The sequence below is a fragment of the Rhinolophus sinicus genome, linkage group LG07 (genome assembly GCF_036562045.2).
Source record: "Rhinolophus sinicus isolate RSC01 linkage group LG07, ASM3656204v1, whole genome shotgun sequence".
Lineage (NCBI taxonomy): Eukaryota > Metazoa > Chordata > Mammalia > Chiroptera > Rhinolophidae > Rhinolophus > Rhinolophus sinicus.
In genome coordinates this window covers 58,191,886-58,211,663 of record NC_133757.1, presented here as the reverse complement: position 1 = coordinate 58,211,663, position 19,778 = coordinate 58,191,886, and positions in this window count along the sequence as shown.

Genomic DNA, 19,778 nt, shown 5'->3' with positions numbered 1-19,778 from the left:
ATTTACTCCAAAACTCCAGTCACGTTCTCATTTGCCTACTGAAGATCTCTCTTTGGATGTCTTATATTTAAAGACTTCTTGAACCTTTCAGGATGATTTGACCTAAAAATGAAAATGGCCCAGAGATCAACTGATTATCTTGGTTCATTCTTAAGCTGACTATGGCATGAAACCTCCAAACCAGAAATCTGAAAGGGCTTGTAGACCTTTTTATTTCTATCACTATCCAACTCCAGTTCCTAATCATTGTCATATTGATTCTTCCTCCCTCATAATTAGTATATCCATCTATACCACCACCCTGATGCTACTGGCTTGGTAAGATTTAAGTATCATCTGTATTTCTGCAGTTATCACCACCTTACGCTTTCTCTAACTCTAGTCCCAATCTATCAATCACAAAGCTGCCAGGGTGATCTTTCTAAAAGGGGTGTCTGTTTAGGCCACTCTGCGGTTCAAAATTCACTGATCTTAGGTAAATCCCAAATGGTTTGGCCTATCATATGAGGTCCTCCTTTCCTCTCCAGCTGTAGTTTGCATTACAACCTCTTTCACACTGTAAATTATTTATAGCTTTAAAAAGTTCTTAAACTACAATAAGAGCTGGAATTTATAGTTTCCACTGTGTATAATAAACTGATAAATATTCCACATAATTTTTTTAATCCTTGGCTTGTCCCATTATTTCCTATTCCTGCCCCTTCAGGCCAACATCCAAATTAAGATCTCAGAGAGTTTCTAAAGTGTTCGCCCAATTTAAATAGGGCCACACAGAAAAGACAGCCAGGTCTAAGAAACTTAAACCCAGAAGTTCCATTATTGATTAGGACTTAATTGAAGACATCAAGTGATAATGCTTATGACTCCTTATTCTGTGTCAGGCTAGAATATCATTTAATGATAATACATGGGTTGGGTTGAACGAGGACTCGAAGAAGATTTGTATTTTTCAGTTCTGTGAATACACTTCACCAGTACCTTCTGGTAGTATGCATTTGTATCCTAGATTAAGAAACAGTGCAGAAAATTTAGGTGACTGCCCAGAAAAATTGATAGATGATAGATAGATAGATAGATAGATAGATATTTAGATAGATAGACTACGATTCAGACAGAGTCCTTTATATGTTTTTATAATTTACTTTTTATGGCTTTCAACACTTCTTATTGGGACAAAATCTAATTGTCATATATATATAGATAGATAGATAGATAGATAGATAGATATAGATAGATATAGATAGATATAGATAGATATAGATATCATAAAAGTACAGTACAGTGAGCTTTGACTCATGTAATTGACATCCTAATGTTGATTATTATAGTTTTATAATAAATCTTACAGTCAGGTGTGGAAGTCTTTTGTTTTTCTTCTTCAGAGTTGCTTTGTATAATTTAGGTGATTTGTATTTTCACATAAGTTTTAAAATCATCTTGACAATCTCTACAAAAATATCATGCTGGGATTTTGATTGGTATTTCACATAATTTAAAGACCAACTTAAGATAATAGACATGTTTATACTATTGGGACATCCAATCCATAAGCATTGAGTACCTTCTTATTGAGTTACATTGTCTTTAATTTTTGTCAGAAATGTTTTATAGTTTTCAATGTAGAGTTCATAGAAGTATTTTATTGAATTTATTTCTCAGTATTTACTATTTCTGAATGTTACAGTTTTAAATTTCTTACAAATTGTTTATTCGTAATATATAGAAAAACAATTGATTTTTGTATACAACTGATTTTGTATATTAACACTGTGCTTAGCAATATTGCTAAATACTATTATTAATTTTAGTAGTCTACCCCCTTTTAGATTCCTTGGAATTTTCTACATATACTATCATATCATCTTCTAATAAAAACAATTTTACTTCTTCCCTTCCTATTTTTCCTGCCTTATTGACCTAGCTGAAATTTCTGCTACAATGTTGCATAAAAATGGTACCGGTGGACATTGTTTTCTTGTTGTTAACTGATTTTACAAGGAAAGCCTTCTGTATTTTGTCACTAAATATGGTGTTAGCTGTGGGCTTTACATAAATACTTTCTTCAGATTGAAGAATTTTCAGTTCAATTCCTACTCTCTTGAGATATTTTATTTTGAAAGGGTGTTGAATCTTGTCAAATGCTTTTTCTGCATCTACTTAAATTATTATATAATTTTTTTGAAGTTTATTAATGTGATTAACTACACAGAATAAGTTTCCAATGTTAATTGTTATCCTGGTATAAACACTACGTGCTTATGTATTTTGTATCCTCTTTATGTATTGTGTAATTGGTTTTCAAATATTTTGTTTAATTTTTTTTTAAATCTGTGGTTATGAGGGTTATATGTCTATAATTTTCATTCCCTGTAATATCCTTTTCTGTATATAATATCACAGTTTCACAGGCCTCATAAAATGAATCAGCAAGTGTGCTTCCTCCCTATTTTCTGAAATAGTTTGTGTAAGGTGGGCATTATTTCTTTATTACTATTTAACGTGATGCACTAGTGAAAGTACCTGTATTGGAAGTTATTATAATCACAAATTCAATGTCTTTAATAAATATGGAGCTATTCCTCTCAGTTCTGTCAGTTTTCATAAGTTGTTTTAAAAAATTCTGTCCCTTTCATGTAACTTTTAAAATGTGTTAGCATAAAACTGTTCATAATATTCAATTATTATCCTTTTTATTCCTGAGGAACAGGAATATCTTTTACTTCTAATACTGGTATTTTATATTTTTATCTCTTTCCTCATCTGTCTTACTGTAGGCTTAACAGTTTTATTTTATTTATTTATTTTTAAATTTTTATCTTTAGGTCAGTGCAAAAGTAATTGCGGTCTAAGAGGTTAAAAATAATTGTAAAAACCAAAATTACTTTTGCACCAGCCAAATCAATTTATTGGGGTGACATTGGTTAGTAAAATTATATAAGTTTCAAGTGTACAGTTCTGTAATACATCATCTATTTGTGTGTTCACCACCCAGAGTCAAATTTATTTCCATCACCGTATCTTCTACCACCATCCCCCACTTTACCCTCTGGTAACCACTAAATTGCTGTCTGTGTCTATGAGAATTTGTTTGTTTCTTTGTCTTGTTTGATTTTTTCTTTCAGTTTTATATCCCACATATGAGTGAAATCATATGGTTTGTGACTTTTCCGTCTGACTTATTTCATTTGGCATAATAATCTCATCCATGTTATTGCAAATGGCAGTATTTCATTTTTTCTTATGGCCAAGTAATATTCCACTGTATATATATATATATATATATATATATATATATATATATATATATATATATATATATATATATATTTATTTATACCACACCTTCTTTATCCAATCATCTATCAAAGAACACTGGTTGTTTCTATGTCCTGGCCACCATGAATAATGCCAAAATGAGCATAGGAGTACATATATTTTTATGGATAAATGTTTCCAGATTTTTGGGGTGGAAACCCAAAGGGAGATTTGTGGGTCATACGGTAATTCTATTCTTAACAGAATGAAGGAAACCCATACTGTTTTCCATAGCTGCTGTACCAATTTACATTCCCACCAGCAGTATATGAGGGTTCCTTTCTCTCCACAACCTCTCCAACAGTTATTATTACTTGTCTTGATGATAGCTATTCTAACAGGTGTGAGGTGGTATCTCATTGTAGTTCTGATTTGCATTTCCCTAATAGCTAGTGAAGTGGAGCATTTTTTTCATACAGATATATGATGGCCATTTATATGTCTTCTTGGGAGAAGGGTCTGTTCAGTTGCTTGGCCCATTTTTAATTGGAGCATTTTTGTTGTTGTTGTTGAGTTGTATGAATTCTTTACATATTTTGGATATTAGCCCCTCATCACAGGTATTGTTTGCAAACATGTTCTCCCATTTGGTTGGTTGCCTCTTTGTTTTGTTAATGGTTTCTTTTGCTGTGTATAAGCTTTCTTAGTTTGATATAGTTCCATTCATTTATTTTTTTTTTTTCTTTTACTGCCCTTGTCTTTGAGGTTAAATTCATGAAATCATGTCTGATCTCAAGGTCTGTAAGTTTAGTACGTATGCTCTCTTCTGTGTAGTTTATTGTTTCAGTTCTTATGTTTAGGTGTTTGATCCATTTTGAGTTAATTTTTGTGTATTGTGACAGATAGCCGTCTAGTTTCATTCTTTTGCATGTGGCTTTCCAATTTTCCCAGCACCATTTATTGAGCAAGCTTTTTCTTCTCCACTGTATGTTTTTTGCTCCTTTGTCGAAAATTATCTGCCCATAAAGGTGGGTTTATTTCTAGGTGTTCAATTCTATTCCATTGGTCTGTGTGTCTGTTTTTCTGCCAATACCATGCTGGTTTGACTGTTGTTGCTTTGTAGTATAATTTGAAGTCAGGGAGTGTGATATATCCAGCCTTGTTCTTTTGTGTCAGGATTATTTTAGCTATTTGGGGTCTCTTGTGATTCCATACAAATCTGATGACTTTTTTGTTCTTTTTTTTTCTTTAAAAAAATGCCATTGGGATTGTGATGGGGATTTCATTAAATCAGTATATTGCTTTGGGTAATATGGCCGTTTTAGCTATGTTGATTCTTCCAATCCATGAACATGGAGTATCTCTCCATTTCTTTGTGTCTTCTTCAATTTCTTTTAATAAAGTCTTACAGTTTTCAGTGTCTAGGTCCTTTACATCCTTTGTTAAGTTTATTCCTAGGTATTTTATTCTTTTTGTTGCAATTGCAAAAGGAATTGTTTTTTAATTTTTTTTTTGTAAAGTTTCATTGTTAGTATATAGAAACGCAATGGATTTTTGTATATTGATTTCGTATTCTTCAACTTTACTGTATTTGTTTATTATTTCTAGTAGTTTTTTTTGTGAAGTCTTTAGGTTTTTTTTTTTTATATAAAGAATCATGTCATCTGCAAAAAGTGACAATTGAACTTCTTCATTCCCAATTTGGATGCCTTTTATTTTTTTCTCTTGCCTGTGTGCTCTGGCTAGGATTTTTCATATGCGTACTGTGTTGAATAACAGTGGTGAGAGGTGTCATCCCTGTCTTGCTACTGATCATAAAGGAAAAGCTTTCAGTTTTTCTCACTTAAGTATGATATTAGCTGCGTGTTGTCATATATGTACCTTATTATGTTGAGGTACTTTCCTTTTATACCCATTTTATTGTGTTTTAGTCATAAATGGACATTGTATCTTGTTAAATGCTTTTTCTGCGTCTTTTGATATGATCATGTGATTTTTATCTTTTATTTTGTTTATGTGGTGTGTCATATTGATTGATTTGCATGTTTTGAACCATCACTGTGCCCCTGGAATGAATTATACATTACTTGATTGTAATGTATAATCTTTTTAATTTGATTTACTAGTATTCTGCTTAGGATTCTTGCATCTCTATTCATCAGAGATATTGGTCTGTAGTTTTCTCCTTTTGTATTATCCTTACCAGGTTTTGGTATTAGGGTAATGTTGGTATTAGGATAATGGCCTCATAAGATGATTTAGGAAGTATTGCCTCTTCTTCAAATTTTTTGGAAGAGTTTGAGGATGACAGGTATTAAATCATCTTTGAATGTTTGTTAGAGTTCACTATTGAAGTCTTTGGTCCTGGATTTTTGCCTTTGAGGAGGTTTTGGATGACTATTTCAATTTCCTTACCATTGGAAAATCTATTTAGATTTTCCAGTTCTTTTTGATTCCATCTAGGAAGGTTATATATTTCTACGAACTTGTCCATTTCTTCTAGGTTATTGAAAATGGCACTATATAGTCCTCATAGTATTCTTGTATGATCTTTCATATTTCTTTGCTATCAGTCATTACTTCTCTTTCATTTCTGATTTTATTTGCGTCTTTTCTCATTTTCCTTAGTGAGTTTAGCCAGGATTTGTCAATTTTATTAATCTTTTCGAAGAACCAGCTCTTTGTTGTATTAATTTTTTCTATTGTCTTTTTGTTCTGTATTTCATTTAATTCTGTTCTAATTTTTATTATTGCCTTTCTTATGCTAACTTTGGGTTTCATTATTTTTCTAGTTCTGTAAGACATAATGTTAGGTTTTTGGGATTTCTCTTGTTTCTTAAGATAGGCTGTAATGATAAAAATTTTTCTCTTAATACTGTTTTTGCAGCATCTCAATAATTTTCATACAATGTATTTTCATTCTCATTTGTTTCTATGTATCTTTTGATCTCTCCTTTTATTTTTCCTTTGACCCAGTTGTTCTTTAGTAGCACATTGCTTTATCTCCATGTATTTCTGTTTTTTTCCACTTTCTTCTTGCAGTTGAGCTCCAATTTCAAAGCCTTGGGGTCAGAAAATATGCTTGGAATGATTTCAATCTTCTTAAATTTTCTGAGACAAGTTTTGTGTCCTAACATATGGTCTATCCTAGAGAATAGTCCATGTGCAATAAAAAGAAATTATAGTCTGGCGTTCTGGGATGAAAAGCTCTCTAAATGTCAATTATGTCCATTTGATCTAATGTATCTTATTGATTTTCTGTTTGGATTATATATCCATCCATAGCTGTCGAAGGGTAGTTAGGACTCCTACTATTATTGTGTTTTTGTCAATTTCCCCTTTAATTTTGTTAGTAGTTGCTTTATATATTTTGGTGCTCCCTGGTTGGGAGCATATATGAGGTCAGTCGGACAATTAAGTTCACGAACTCATCCTAGATAAAGTCCTACATATCTCATTTTTGAATATCACTATGGTTACTTCAAAGTACTCCCCTTGAGAAGCTATGCACCAATGCCAGCACCTAGTCCACCCTTCAAAGCAATTTTGGAACTCTTTGTCTGGAATGGCTATCAGAGCTGTTGTCATATTACCCTTGATGTCCTGAATGTCGTCAAAATGTCTTCCTTTCAAAATTTCCTTTATATTCAGGTAAAGAAAGAAGTTGTTGGGGACCAGGTCAGGTGAGTAGGGAGGGTGCTACAATACGGCTCCGATACTGGCTAAAAACTCCCTCACAGACAGTGCTGTGTGAGCTGGTGCATTGTAGTGATGCAAGAGCCATGAATTGTTGGCAAATAGTTCAGGTTGTTTAACTTTTTCACACAGCTTTTTTAGCACTTCCAAATAGTAAACTTGGTTAACTGTTTGTCCAGTTGGTACAAATTCATAATGAATGATCCCTCTGTTATCAAAAAAGGTTAGCAACATCGTTGCAGCAAGTTCGCAAACTTAATTATCAAAACTTGTATGTTGATCCGTGTTATGTCTTTTTGTTGTATTGTCCCCTTTATCATTATAAAATGTCTATCCTTTTGTCTTGTTGCCTTTTTTATCCTGAAGTCTGTTGCATCAGATATAGGTATGCTTCACCTGCTTTTCTCTGGATGCCATTTGCTTGGAGTATCATTTTCCCCCCCTTCATTTTGATTCTATATTTTTTCTTGCAGCTGAGATGCGTCTCTTGATGGGAGGATATGGTTGGGGTTTGGTTTTTGATCCAGTCTTCTACTCTGTGACTTTTTATTGATGAGTTTAGTCCACTTACATTTAAGGTGACTATTTATATATGATATCCTATAGCCATATGAATATCCTATAGCCATTCTATCTTTTGTTTTCTGATAGCTCAGTGTCTCCATTATTTCTTTGGCTTTGTGTTTCTGTCTGTTATTTCAGTTTGGTAATATTCTATAATTTTTTTTCCTCTGTTTTTTTTTCTTTTTTTATGTTATGTGTCTCAGTTCTGGATTATTTTTGAGTGGTTACCATTAAGTTTATGTAAAAGAAAGTTTTATATATACAGTAATTCTTTTTCTTCAGCATCTTATCTTCATTCCCCTTTGCAAATTCAGACGTTTACCCCATCCCTTTTTATGTTTTTGCTGTCACAAATTATTATTATACTTTTAATTCTTTCAGTGTTTTTCATTTATTTCTGTATAAAGGAGTTTTTATCTGGACTAAAATAACCGACTGTAAAGAACATTTTTAGTATTTCTGATAGTGTGGGTCTTCTGGAAGCAATTATTTTTCCAGACTTTTTTTCCTTCTGAAAAATAGCTTTATTTTGCCTCCATTTTTTGATCAGTTTTGCTGGACTTTAAATTATACATAAACATTTTATTTTCTTCCTTCACTTAAGTAAGTGTGGTCTATTATCTTCTGGCCTCCATGGTTTCTAACATTAGCCCTAATTCTTGTTATTTTTCCCTGTATGAAATAATACTTTTGCTCTGGCTGCTGTCAAGACTTTTCTCTATCATTGATGTTTAGTCCAGTTATACTTTTTTTTCTTAATTTATTCTGCTGGAATTTATTCAGCTTCTTGGGCATATAAGCAATTTTACATTTATTGTGGATGATTTTAGCCATTATATCTTCAAATATCTCTATTGTTCTTTCTCTATTGCTTCTCCTTGGGCCATATAAGGAAATATAAAATAATAAGAAGCATGCCAAATGTACAGTTACTTGGTTATTTTTATCTATAATAGCTAAAATGAAAGAAAGTGCTGGATTGAACCTTGATTATGGACCAAGCTCAGATTTTTGTTAGTCTGATTTTTGCCACTAGCCTCAAAGCCACCCACAAAGGGAAACATGCAGGGACAACAGAAAGTACTTCTAAGGCCTCTAATCACGAAGAAGATGGTCCATGTAGGGGTAGGGCAAAATAAAAAAACTTATTAAAGCAAAGGTATAATGTGAAGGAGTTATTTTATTTTGTGCATCAGTATCATCACTTCCTGAAGAAACTTCTCATTTACTAAAAGGAGGAGGTGAGAGTGACTAATTTAAATGCAGTATCATTAGAAAAAGTCGAAAACCATATAACTTCACTCATATGTGGGATATAAAACTGAAAGCAACAAACAAACAAGACAAACAAACAAAAACTCATAGACACATGACAACAGTTTAGAGATTACCAGAGGGTAAGAAGGGAGGGGGGTTGGTAGAAGTAGGTAAAAGAGGTCAAATATATGGTGATGGAAAAAGAACTGACTTTGAGTGGTGAACACAATGTAATACATAGATGATGTGTTACAGAAATGTATGCTTGAGACCTATATAAGTTTACTAATCAATGTCATCCCAATAAATTTAATAAATATTTAAAAACAGTAAAGACAGTGTCTTTGGTTTGGGTGCTGTGGAGCGGAAGAGCATGGTTCATGTAGGACCCACAACTTACTATGGAACAATCACAGATGATTGTACATCATCCTGACACACAAAGATCATTCCTGAGGATACAGGTAGACAGGTGGACTGGATAAAACCCACTGTAATGTCTGTTTACCCTGTGAAGGGGGAGTGTCCAGCTGCTCCTATAAGTGCCACAGGCTCCTTTCACTTTTAAAAAGCATTTTGTCTTTTTTCCTCAGAGTATTTATATTGATCTGTCTTCAACTTTACTGATTCTCTCTTTTGTCATACAGTGAATTTATCAGATCAAATATTGTACTTTTTCATTGTAGTGTGGGTTTTTGGCTATCTTTGTTTATTTGTTTATTTGTTTGCTTGTTTCAGGAATACAAAACAGCATAGTAATTCACTTCTCTGCTAAGATTATCTTTTCACTCTTTATGATCATGATTTCCTATATGCTGTACAACATATTCATAATGGTTGCTTTAAAGGTGTGTTTTTTGTTTTTGTTTTGTTTTGTTTTTTCCTGTTAAATTCAACTTCTGAAACTTCTTGGCTAGGAACTGATTTTTATCATCTGATATTTTTGTTTTGGTTATGATTCCTTTTTACGTATTTTTTACTGTTTCTATATCTATCTACGTAGACATGTCTAATGATATATTATTTCACACTAAATATTAAAATACTTTGTAGAAATTCTGGATTATATTCTTTTCTTTAAAGAATATTAGGTTATATTCTGGCAGGCAGCTGTATCCCTGGCTGATTCTTTTGGTCCTCAAATGCTAATTTTGGAGGTCTCTTTTGGTTTTGCATTTACTCCTAGTCTTACAAAATGGCCCTTACTCTATGACAGCTTTCTTATTTCCAAAGATATAACCTACCTGGGATTTCAACTGAATGGTTGAGGACACTGAATTCTCTCTGCCCTGGCTGGGCTGGCATTCCAAAGTCTCCACCACGTTGTCACTTCTGAAGCCTCCACTGAGCTCCTGGCCCCGTAGAACTTCCTTTCTCTGGGCTTAAGTATTGCTCTGCTCATGCACAGTCTAGCAGTTTCTTCTTTTCCTACACATTCTACCTGATTCAGCATCCCAAAAATCTAGTCTCTTCTTCTTTCATTTAGCAAATGTATCCCTCTACTTGGGCTTCTCCACCTTGCACCACAGAACTGTTCCCAACTAGAGTATCAGTACACATAGGGGCTTAATTCTGGAGTTCCATTTTTCTCTAGGATTTTAGATATATGCTTCCTTCTTTTCCAATGCATGAAAATAGTTGTCTCATATGTTTTGTCCAGTTTTGTAGTGTTTATAACAGAAGGGCAAGTCTGGTGTCAATTATCATGTCATAGCTGGAGGCTGAAATCTTCCCCAAGAAGACATATTTGGGGAAGGTACATGGTTTTCCATTACATGTGCCAATCATTGTTATTATCTAAGCCTTTAGATACTGTAGGCTCTGAAATCTCCAGGGGAGAATCTGTTTCTTTGCCTTTACGAGTTTCTAAAGACCACCTGTCTTTGTTGGTTTGTGGCCCCTCTTCCATCTCAAAACCCAGTGTGACATATTCAAATCTACATCACATCACTCTGACACTCTGCTTCTGTTTTCACATCTATCTCTGACTCTTTGGCCTCTCTCTCTTTTTTAAAATTATTTTTTATCCTTTTATTGAAGCATAATTGACATATAACATTATTTTTGTTTCAATATTTATAATGTTGCCAAGTGATCACCAAAATCAATCTAGTTAACATTGTCACCACACATAGTTACATTTTTTTCTTGTGATGAAAACGTTTAAGATCTACTCTCTTAGCAACTTTCAAATATGCAATGCAGTATTACTATCTATAGTCACCATGCTATGCACATAGTTACATTTTTTTCTTGTGATGAGAACGTTTAATATCTGTTCTCTAAGCAACTTTCAAATATGCAATGCAATATTATTATCTATAGTCACCATGCTATATATCACATCCCCATGTCTTATTTATTTTATAACAAAGTTGTATCTTTTGACCACCTTCACCTATGTTGCCCAACCCCCACCCCCTGCCTCTGGCAACTGTCAATCTGTTCTCTGTATCTATGAGCTTGGGTTTGTTTTCTTTTGTTTTTAGATTCCACACATAAATGAGATAATGAAGTATTTGTTTTTCTCTATCTGACTTGTTTCACTTAGCATAAAGCCCTCAAGGTAATCACAAATGGCAAGATTTTACTTTTATGGTTAAATAATATTCCATTGTATATCTGTATCTATCACATTTTCTTTATCCATTTATCTGTAAATGAACTTGGGTTGTTTCCATATCTTTACTATTGTAAATAATGTTGCAGTGAACAGGGGGGTGAAGATATCTTTCGGACTTAGTGTTTTTCTTTTCTTTGTTAAATACTCCTAAGTGGAATTACTAGATTTTGTGGCCTCTTTCTTATAATGGCCCTTTTAATTACATTAGGCCCAACTGGATAACCAGGATAATATCCTCACCTCAGGATCCTTAATTTAACCACACCACACCAGCGAAGTCTCTTTTAGTACATGAGGTAACATATTCATAGGGATTAGGACATGGTATCTTAGTGGTGATAGTGGGGAGGGCGTATTCTGCCTATCATACAAATTTTAAAAATATTTTAATTTCTACTTAATGATGTACCATTGTGACAGGTGAAGATAAGATGATGTCCCTAACCTAATGAAATAAACAATCACATTTCTGTGAATGATTTAGGCTCATTTAGTGTTTACGAAGAAATTAGAGAAGGATGTTACTTCTTCACTTATTTGACTCTGTAAACAAATGTTCCTTTTCTGTTTCTTTTTCATTCTTTTCAGGTAGTCCTAGTAAAAGACTCTTAACCTATACATAATACAAGAAAAGAAAAATAATGTCTTTATATATATAAGTTTCTGGGCTGTAAGCAAAAATACATTAGCAATAAAAATCCCATGCTATTCATATATTTTCTGAATGAAAAATGTTGATGATTTCTAGATGTTCAGATCTATAACTGTTTCACTGAACAGCAAAGCATTACCACCTTTTTCACCCTGCTTCCCACGTTTCTGGGAACCTGTTGGAATCTGTTGCCTTCCTCCTGATAATTTCTTATGGCTACCTTGTTGTCTATCAAGATGATATGCTATAACCTTACCAGAATTTGGAATATACGCATGGCTGCTAATGATACAAAGGAATATGAAAACAAATGAATGCATCTAGTTGCAACTATACAAAATTTTGTATGCAGAGAAATGGAAGAGAAATTAGTCAAAAGGAAAATATAGTAAGTAGCAGACATTTTCTGTTTTTATTTATTCATTTAGCTTTTAATTCAAGAATTCTTAGTGGGGTTCTAATATATACCATATATTTTGATGGATATTAAAGAGTCAGATATGAAAAATATGACCTCTACCCTAAGAAAACTGGCATTAGTAGACCAGACAACCAACAACAATAATTACAAGATATATGAGAGTTGTTATAAAGGCTTTCATGTAAGGTATAATTGGAAATCAGAGATGGGCTCTTAATACAGACTGGGGTGTCAGATGTAGAGTTTTCAAATAAAACTAAATTTTAAAGAAAGTGTAGTGGTTCTCCAGGTGAGGTTAGGGAATGACTTGTCAAACCGAGAATAGTAATACCCAAAGGTGTGGAGTCAATCAATATTGAGATAAACTTAGGGAAATGCTTAATAGTGAAGATGACTAGAAAAGAGAGTGATGAGAATTGGTGAAGTAACACTGTTAGGCAAATAAAAAACATAGGGTATGTTAAAAACTTGGGTTTTATTTTCTTTAATACAGAGGGTGCCAAAAAAATGTATACACATTTTTAAAAAAGGAAAAATCTGTATTAGAATTGTAATACTCAATATACACCGATAACAAAAGACGAATGCAAGTAATGTGTATACATGTTTTGGCACCCTGATATTATTTATCTTTACTATTATCTATACAAATAATGAAAAGTGAATTATAGCTAAGTATGGGACCCATGAAATGTGTGCCTTCTTTTGGCTATCTGTAGCTCCTTAAATACAAAGTAAGGTCTTAAGAACATTCCCTTAGTCATTACAGTCTATTCTGCTTTGTCCTAGAACTATAGCTGTATCTCAATCCATAAAGATTTCATTCCCTTCCATTGGACTGACACTTGGGAAGACGAACTCTTGAAGTTAAGGAACACTATTTTTATCATTTTGTATTAATATTTAATTTCAAGTTCTATTTAAAAGTCGTATGTTGAATTTTCTACATATTTTATTGGAGCTAAAACAACTACTAGTATCCATGTGAACAAGTGGTATTACCAGCATTCATTTCTTTCTTTGAAATACCACTTTCTATTGGCAATCTTATTTCTCAATCATCAAACTAAATATAAAGCATTAGAAAATGAAGACTTTTTTGAATGTGGCAACATGAATTGATAATTGAAGGTTTTCCTAATATAATGGAAAGAGGTCAGACTTTAGAGTTAAACAGATTTGGTTTTGTATTTCAACATTTTTACTTAATGTGTGACCTTCAGCAAATCACTTCACTTCACTGAACTTCAGTTTCTTCATCTCTAAAATGAGGACAATAATGTCTACCTACCTTGCTTAGGTATTGAAATAATATGTGGACTGTACATAACACTAAGTAGGGTTCAATAATTGGTAGCTATTATTTTCATTATGACCATTTCCTACATTGAAGAATTTAGTCTCTTTCCCCTAAGAAGTATTAATCTCTAATCCCAGCTATAAAGTACTTCCATAAACTTGAAGGAGAGGGCAGTAACTGAAATAATTATATACATACACTTTCTTTCTGCCAGCTATTTCTAGTGATTAAATGTATTTGCATATGCAAATTAAAACACTGTGTACTCATTACTTTAAGTATGTTTTTCATTAGGTAAATGAAATGCTTATTGAAGATGATATAAGGCTAAAAGCAGAATATTGTCAAAACAAGTTACTGGGTGGATTTTTTAAAATTTATTTTTTAAATATGGGAACACCACTTTTACTTTTAATCATGTAGTATATATGTTCTCTTTATTCAATATTTTTGTTGGTACATGTCTATAACAAAATTTTATGAACTTATATGGTTCTTCTAACTGCATTACAAGTGTGATTTAAATTTTCTTTAAATGCCATTTTAATTATACAAGGATAAATCAAGTATTTTCTCTTTTATTCTTGACCACATGCTATAGCAGAAATTAAACACAATGTCAGAAAATGTTCTCTTTGAAAATTAGAGCCAATAAAAATCTATTTAGACAAAAAGGAGAACAAATATTCCATCTGCAGAGCATCTCCATCAGAGACTTGAAAATTTTCCAGATGTTATTAAAACGGTCAGAATAGCTAGTTTCCATCCTCTCAGTCAACATTTTTTTCTTACTGATTCTATCTCAATGTATGTACACCTTCCTCTACTTTCCCTATTATTAAAATAAACAGCAAAATCATTCTCTGGTTCCTCTCTCCTTCCCCCAAGACAGAATGAGAGAACCAGCAAGAATCTAAATGTGTCCTCTAACTGTTGTCTCAGTCAAGCAGAGTTCATACTACCAGCCCTTGCCCCCAGCGGTGTGCTTTGTTACCCCATTGAGAATTATCCTCCAATGTGTTAGAACTAATGTAATATCTGAGTCTGGTGAGTCTTTCCTCTTGGAGTTCTCTCATCTGAGAAGAGGAGGTCTCTTCTTTTCATAATACTTTCTACCTCTCTTACCTAATGCGACCCAGCCCCTTTTCTCTGGATTTTTTACTTCTGATTTGATTTCAATCTATTCAAGCATTAAGGGTTATAGTAGTATAGATGCAGCACCATCACAAAAAGCTTTTATTGTTCTTGGTGCATGTTCTGAAGCAAACACAACACAAATTTAAACTTCTGTGATGTTTGAAAAAAAATGTGGCATACCAATATATATGTGCTATTATTTCAGGGTTTTTTTTTTGTTATTCTTGTTGTTACTTAATCCTAAATAGCTCAGATATTGGTCAAAAGTATTTTGGACCTGTATAGCACTCTAAAACAGCCTAAGAGTTCCTAAGGAGTTGTTCTGTCCTTCTGTACTCTCATGATGACAATGTAAGAAAAAGCAAAAAGGTGGACGCAGTTCCTAAAATGTTTTCTAAGGTGCAAAGTTGTATTCATATAGATAGTATGAGTTTTGCACGTTCTATCTGGAAGAGAGGGTGTGAAATCTCCATGTATGATCAGTAGTCCAGAGTCAACTTTGCTCAGTGCCAGAGGCCCCCAAAAGATTAGGTTTTTGAAGGGAGTTAAAGGAGCTATCTTTGGGTGAATGTCCCAGAAGTGCAAATGTGTGCACTATTCTTGCATGCCAATTGTTCAGCATCCCTATGCATAAACGTGTAGGTCCTCTGCCATCTCTAATTCTAGAAACATATTTACTGAAAAAGTTAATCCTAATTATGCCTTAAGTCCCCCAAAGATATGGTCTGGTTTTCTGTCCTCACATGGGGCTTTTTGCTTGTAAACGTCAGATTCTCTATTTTCCAAAGTTTCGGTGAAGATGTAAACAAGATTATATCTAACATCCTCTAGAACAGAGGAAGGACTTCACATGCCTCTGTTGAGCTCCATATTATTTCCAAGAATAAGAACATGTTGGTTTGCTAAAAGGTCCAACTGGGATTTTTTTTAATGATTTAATTTTCACAGATTTTAGAAACAAAATGATCCAGATTTTCCCCTCAGGTTTGTTTCTCACTCCTGGGCAAGGTTGGACCTGGTATGTAAGCTCCTGAATCTCGGACAGTGCAGCTCAGGCTTATCCAGCAGGAATGAGGATTTCAAAGAGAAGGAATGTTGTACAGGGTGGCCTGCGGGGTCTCTGCTCCCGCTCCCCACATGAGAATGCAGGATATGGCCAGGCCCAAAAGGAACACCCACGGAGCCATAGGTAGGGGAGTCATACCACTGTGGTCTCACTGGAGGCTGGGTTCACATGACGTGCGACCTGCTGTCCGCTTTTCTGCCAACTGACCTACGACTCTCTTCCACTCTCCTCGACTCTGCTCCTCTTCCCTCCGTAGCCACAGCAGTTATATTAGTGGCCAATGGCTCAATGGTTACAGCTGACGACCAACTAGCCACAGCTGATGGCCATCTACCACCCGAGACAGCACTCCTCCATATGAGGCCAAGAACCTGGAAACTGCTCTCTGGGGCTCTGTCCCCACAAGGAATAAGGAGGAAAAGTTTTATGTAGATGATGGGTTGCCACCCAGAGCCCTTTGTAAGAAGCGTATAGTCCTGTATTTAAATTTTCCCTCTAACACTGATTCTAATAGTCTTTGGATGATTTTCTTCATCTATTTTTTCTTTTGTTTATCCAGTCATAATGTATTAAATGCCAACTCCTCACTAAGGACACAAGGACTGGATTACTTTCTGTAAAAAGCTTATAGGTAAGTCATCAAATGGCCACCTTATCAAACACATTTAGTAGATTGTTGAGTCAGTCAACTAATATAAGAAAACAAATGACACAGTCAATTTAGGGTAATTTGAAGGTTAATTTGCAAAGGAACTATGTATAGAGGCAAAAAACAAGGGTAGTTCAGTATCCTGCGGCCAGCAGTAGCACAGGTACTATCACCTCCAAAAAATGAGAGGAGTAAGCAGTTAACAGAGACTGAGTCAATTGCATAGAAGAGGCAACCTTTAGAAAAGCCTTTGGTCAAGAGAAACCAGTCCAAAACGATTTTGAAGGGAGGAAGCCAAGGAATATAAAAGATGTTCTTCCTCTGTCTCCTGAAATGACTCCCCATTGATGGAAGCCAACCAGAAGATGGAGGATAAGAGAGCCATTGAGATATCTGTGCCAGTCAGCTGCCCTGGTAGTGAGCTGAAGAAAGAAAAGTGAAGAGTGGACCTGGAATGCAAGAGAAATCATCTTTTGTTGTTTACCATTTTTACTGCTTAACATCCTACCTTTTATTTTCATCTGGGGAAAAGTTTGTAATAAATAAATAAATAAATAAATAAATGAGGGATGAATCATTTTGGTTCTACTAATACCTAAATCTTAAATCATCTACTTCCGGTACTCTTGACAAAAAGTAATGGGGATGGGAGTAGGTGAACCTGGAATAGAAACATTAAATAACGTAAAACACATCTGCTCTATTTAGTGCACAATTTTGTAGAACACATATTTTATTAGGATCACAAACAACATCATACATCAGAAAGATCTGTATATGTTGCTGCTAAAATACTAAAAGGTCCACTGAGTATTTATGTCTCTTTTTTTATGGTGTACAGAACAGGGTTCATCTTTCACTTTGAAAGGGATATCCCATTATGACCCGGACTGCTACACACCTAGAAATGTTATCGATATGACAGTATCCTAACTTTCTCTGGGTCTGTCAATAAAATATTGCTTAGTAATGCTATGTAACAAATAACCACAAAATATCAGGGCATAAAAAGTAAGCATTTATTTCTCACTAAGGTTATAGATCAGTTAGTGTGACTTCATTTTAGTCTGTGTCGACTTGAATGCATCAGCTTCAAAGTGTAGTCTCTGCTACACAAGTATGTCCTTCTCCTCCTGGTACCTACTGGGTCATAGGGCCATGTCCTGGTGGTAGCACAAGGGCAAGATAACAAGGAGAAGTACGAAGGCCTCTTAAGCCTTAAGTCAGAACAGACACACTGTCATTTCTGCCTCCATGCCATTGGCCAGGGTGAGGGAAATGGTGAGTCTAATGTCAACAAGTAGCAAAAAATAGTCTATCTTTACAGAAGGGACACAAAAGTCACATGATAAAGGGCTTAGAAAAAGGGAGGCATAAAGATTTGAGCCCATAATATAATCTACTATAAGGATCAAAATGGTATATATTATTAGAGACATATGTTTGCATTAAATTCTATGGGATGTCAAGAAGATTAAGGTCATTTCGGACTATGATATAATATAGAGGTTGGAAAGATGAAATAGGCCTGGGACATGCCAAAAAACAGTATGTAACCACAAAACCAACTCAAGCTGGTCTTATGCTGTCTTTAACCAGATACTGAGTTGTTTTTCAGAGACAATAGAACAAAACCACAGGTCATGCAGCTGAAGCATGCACAGAGGAGATAATTTTGATCTTCAATAACACCTAGAACCAAACTTTCACTCACACACACACACACACACACACACTCACACACACACATATGCCCCTCTCAACTGAAGAGCTGGGACATGACTGGAACTCGATCACTGGAATCCTTTCAGAAACAAAGGGTCTGTTGTCCAGGTAGATCAGTCCGGAAACCCTGCAGTTGGAATCAGCCCCACCAGCACTTCCGTATACCAGCCCACCCTTCGCTGACCCCTTAAATCCACCCAGACCCTCGATCAGGGAGACAGATTGGAGCCTTGCCTCCTGTCTCCTTCCTGGTTGACTGAGCAAAAAAGTTTTCTTTCCTCAAAGGCTGATGTCATAGCATTGGCTTCTTCTATGTGCATTGGGCAGCAAGCTCTTGCTCAGAAACAAGTATACTCTTGTCCCTTCCAATAAAGCCGAAATTAGTTCTAAGTTTCCTTACTTAAGGTAAGATCTTACATTCCTGTGCTGCGTGGTCTCAGCTATGTTGGGATTTCACCCCCCCTTTTTTTTTTTTTTAGTAAAGATCAGAGGCAGAGATGATACAGGTGAAATGGTGAGGCAATTCCCAGTTGCAGACGTTGGAAGTCTCTTTTGCAGGAGAGAGCTACTTACCTTAATTGAGGGAAAACGCTGTTTCTGCCACCAACGGGTTTATAGAGAAATTTGGAGACTCGAGTGCTCACCCTTATCCATATCTGCCCAAATATCTCCATCCCTTTTATCTGGGTATTATGTTTTTTCCTTGACTTAGTGTAATAGACTTGGTAGAATTGAGTTTGTGTAACTTTTATCATTATTGACTTACTATAACTCATCACCAGACTCCTGGATTTGTTCTAAGCTATTTCTGTCATGTGGCTACACGAAATAAGGAACGTTGTCAAAGCTATCAGGGAGTCTTAAAGTTTTCATATATGTTTTTAGTTATGTTCCCCAAGAAAGCGGCTTAAGCTAAAAGAGAAATAAAAAGCATTTGAGGTCAGAGATTGCAACCCCAAGACACATATTCAGGTAGCAACCTAAAATGTACATCAGGGAGAACAAAGAAAGGCAGGTCTTGTAAATTCTCAGGCTGCATGTGTTGTCTTTATTCTGGTCCTCTTTATGCAAATGAAGGCTTCTGGGTAATTAATGGGAATTGGTTGAGCCCAATATACACAGGCAGGATACTGGTTGGCAAAACATGTTGACTCCTTTCAAAGTACATAAGAAACGCAAATGGTTTGGTTGCCATAATGAGGAGTTAAAGTACAGTCACAGCTGAAAAGCTCAAAAGTTCATGGAGAAACATGCTGAATGGAACATGTGTAAGACAAACTTCTTCATGGCCTCCAGGCTCTATTTTGACATAAATGACCCCACCTTGGCAAACTCTGTTCACAATTACATGTTCATAGATTTTATTTTCTCTTTGCCCTTATGGATACTCACTAGGATTATTAGAAAACACATGACTCCACAAGTTTTATAAT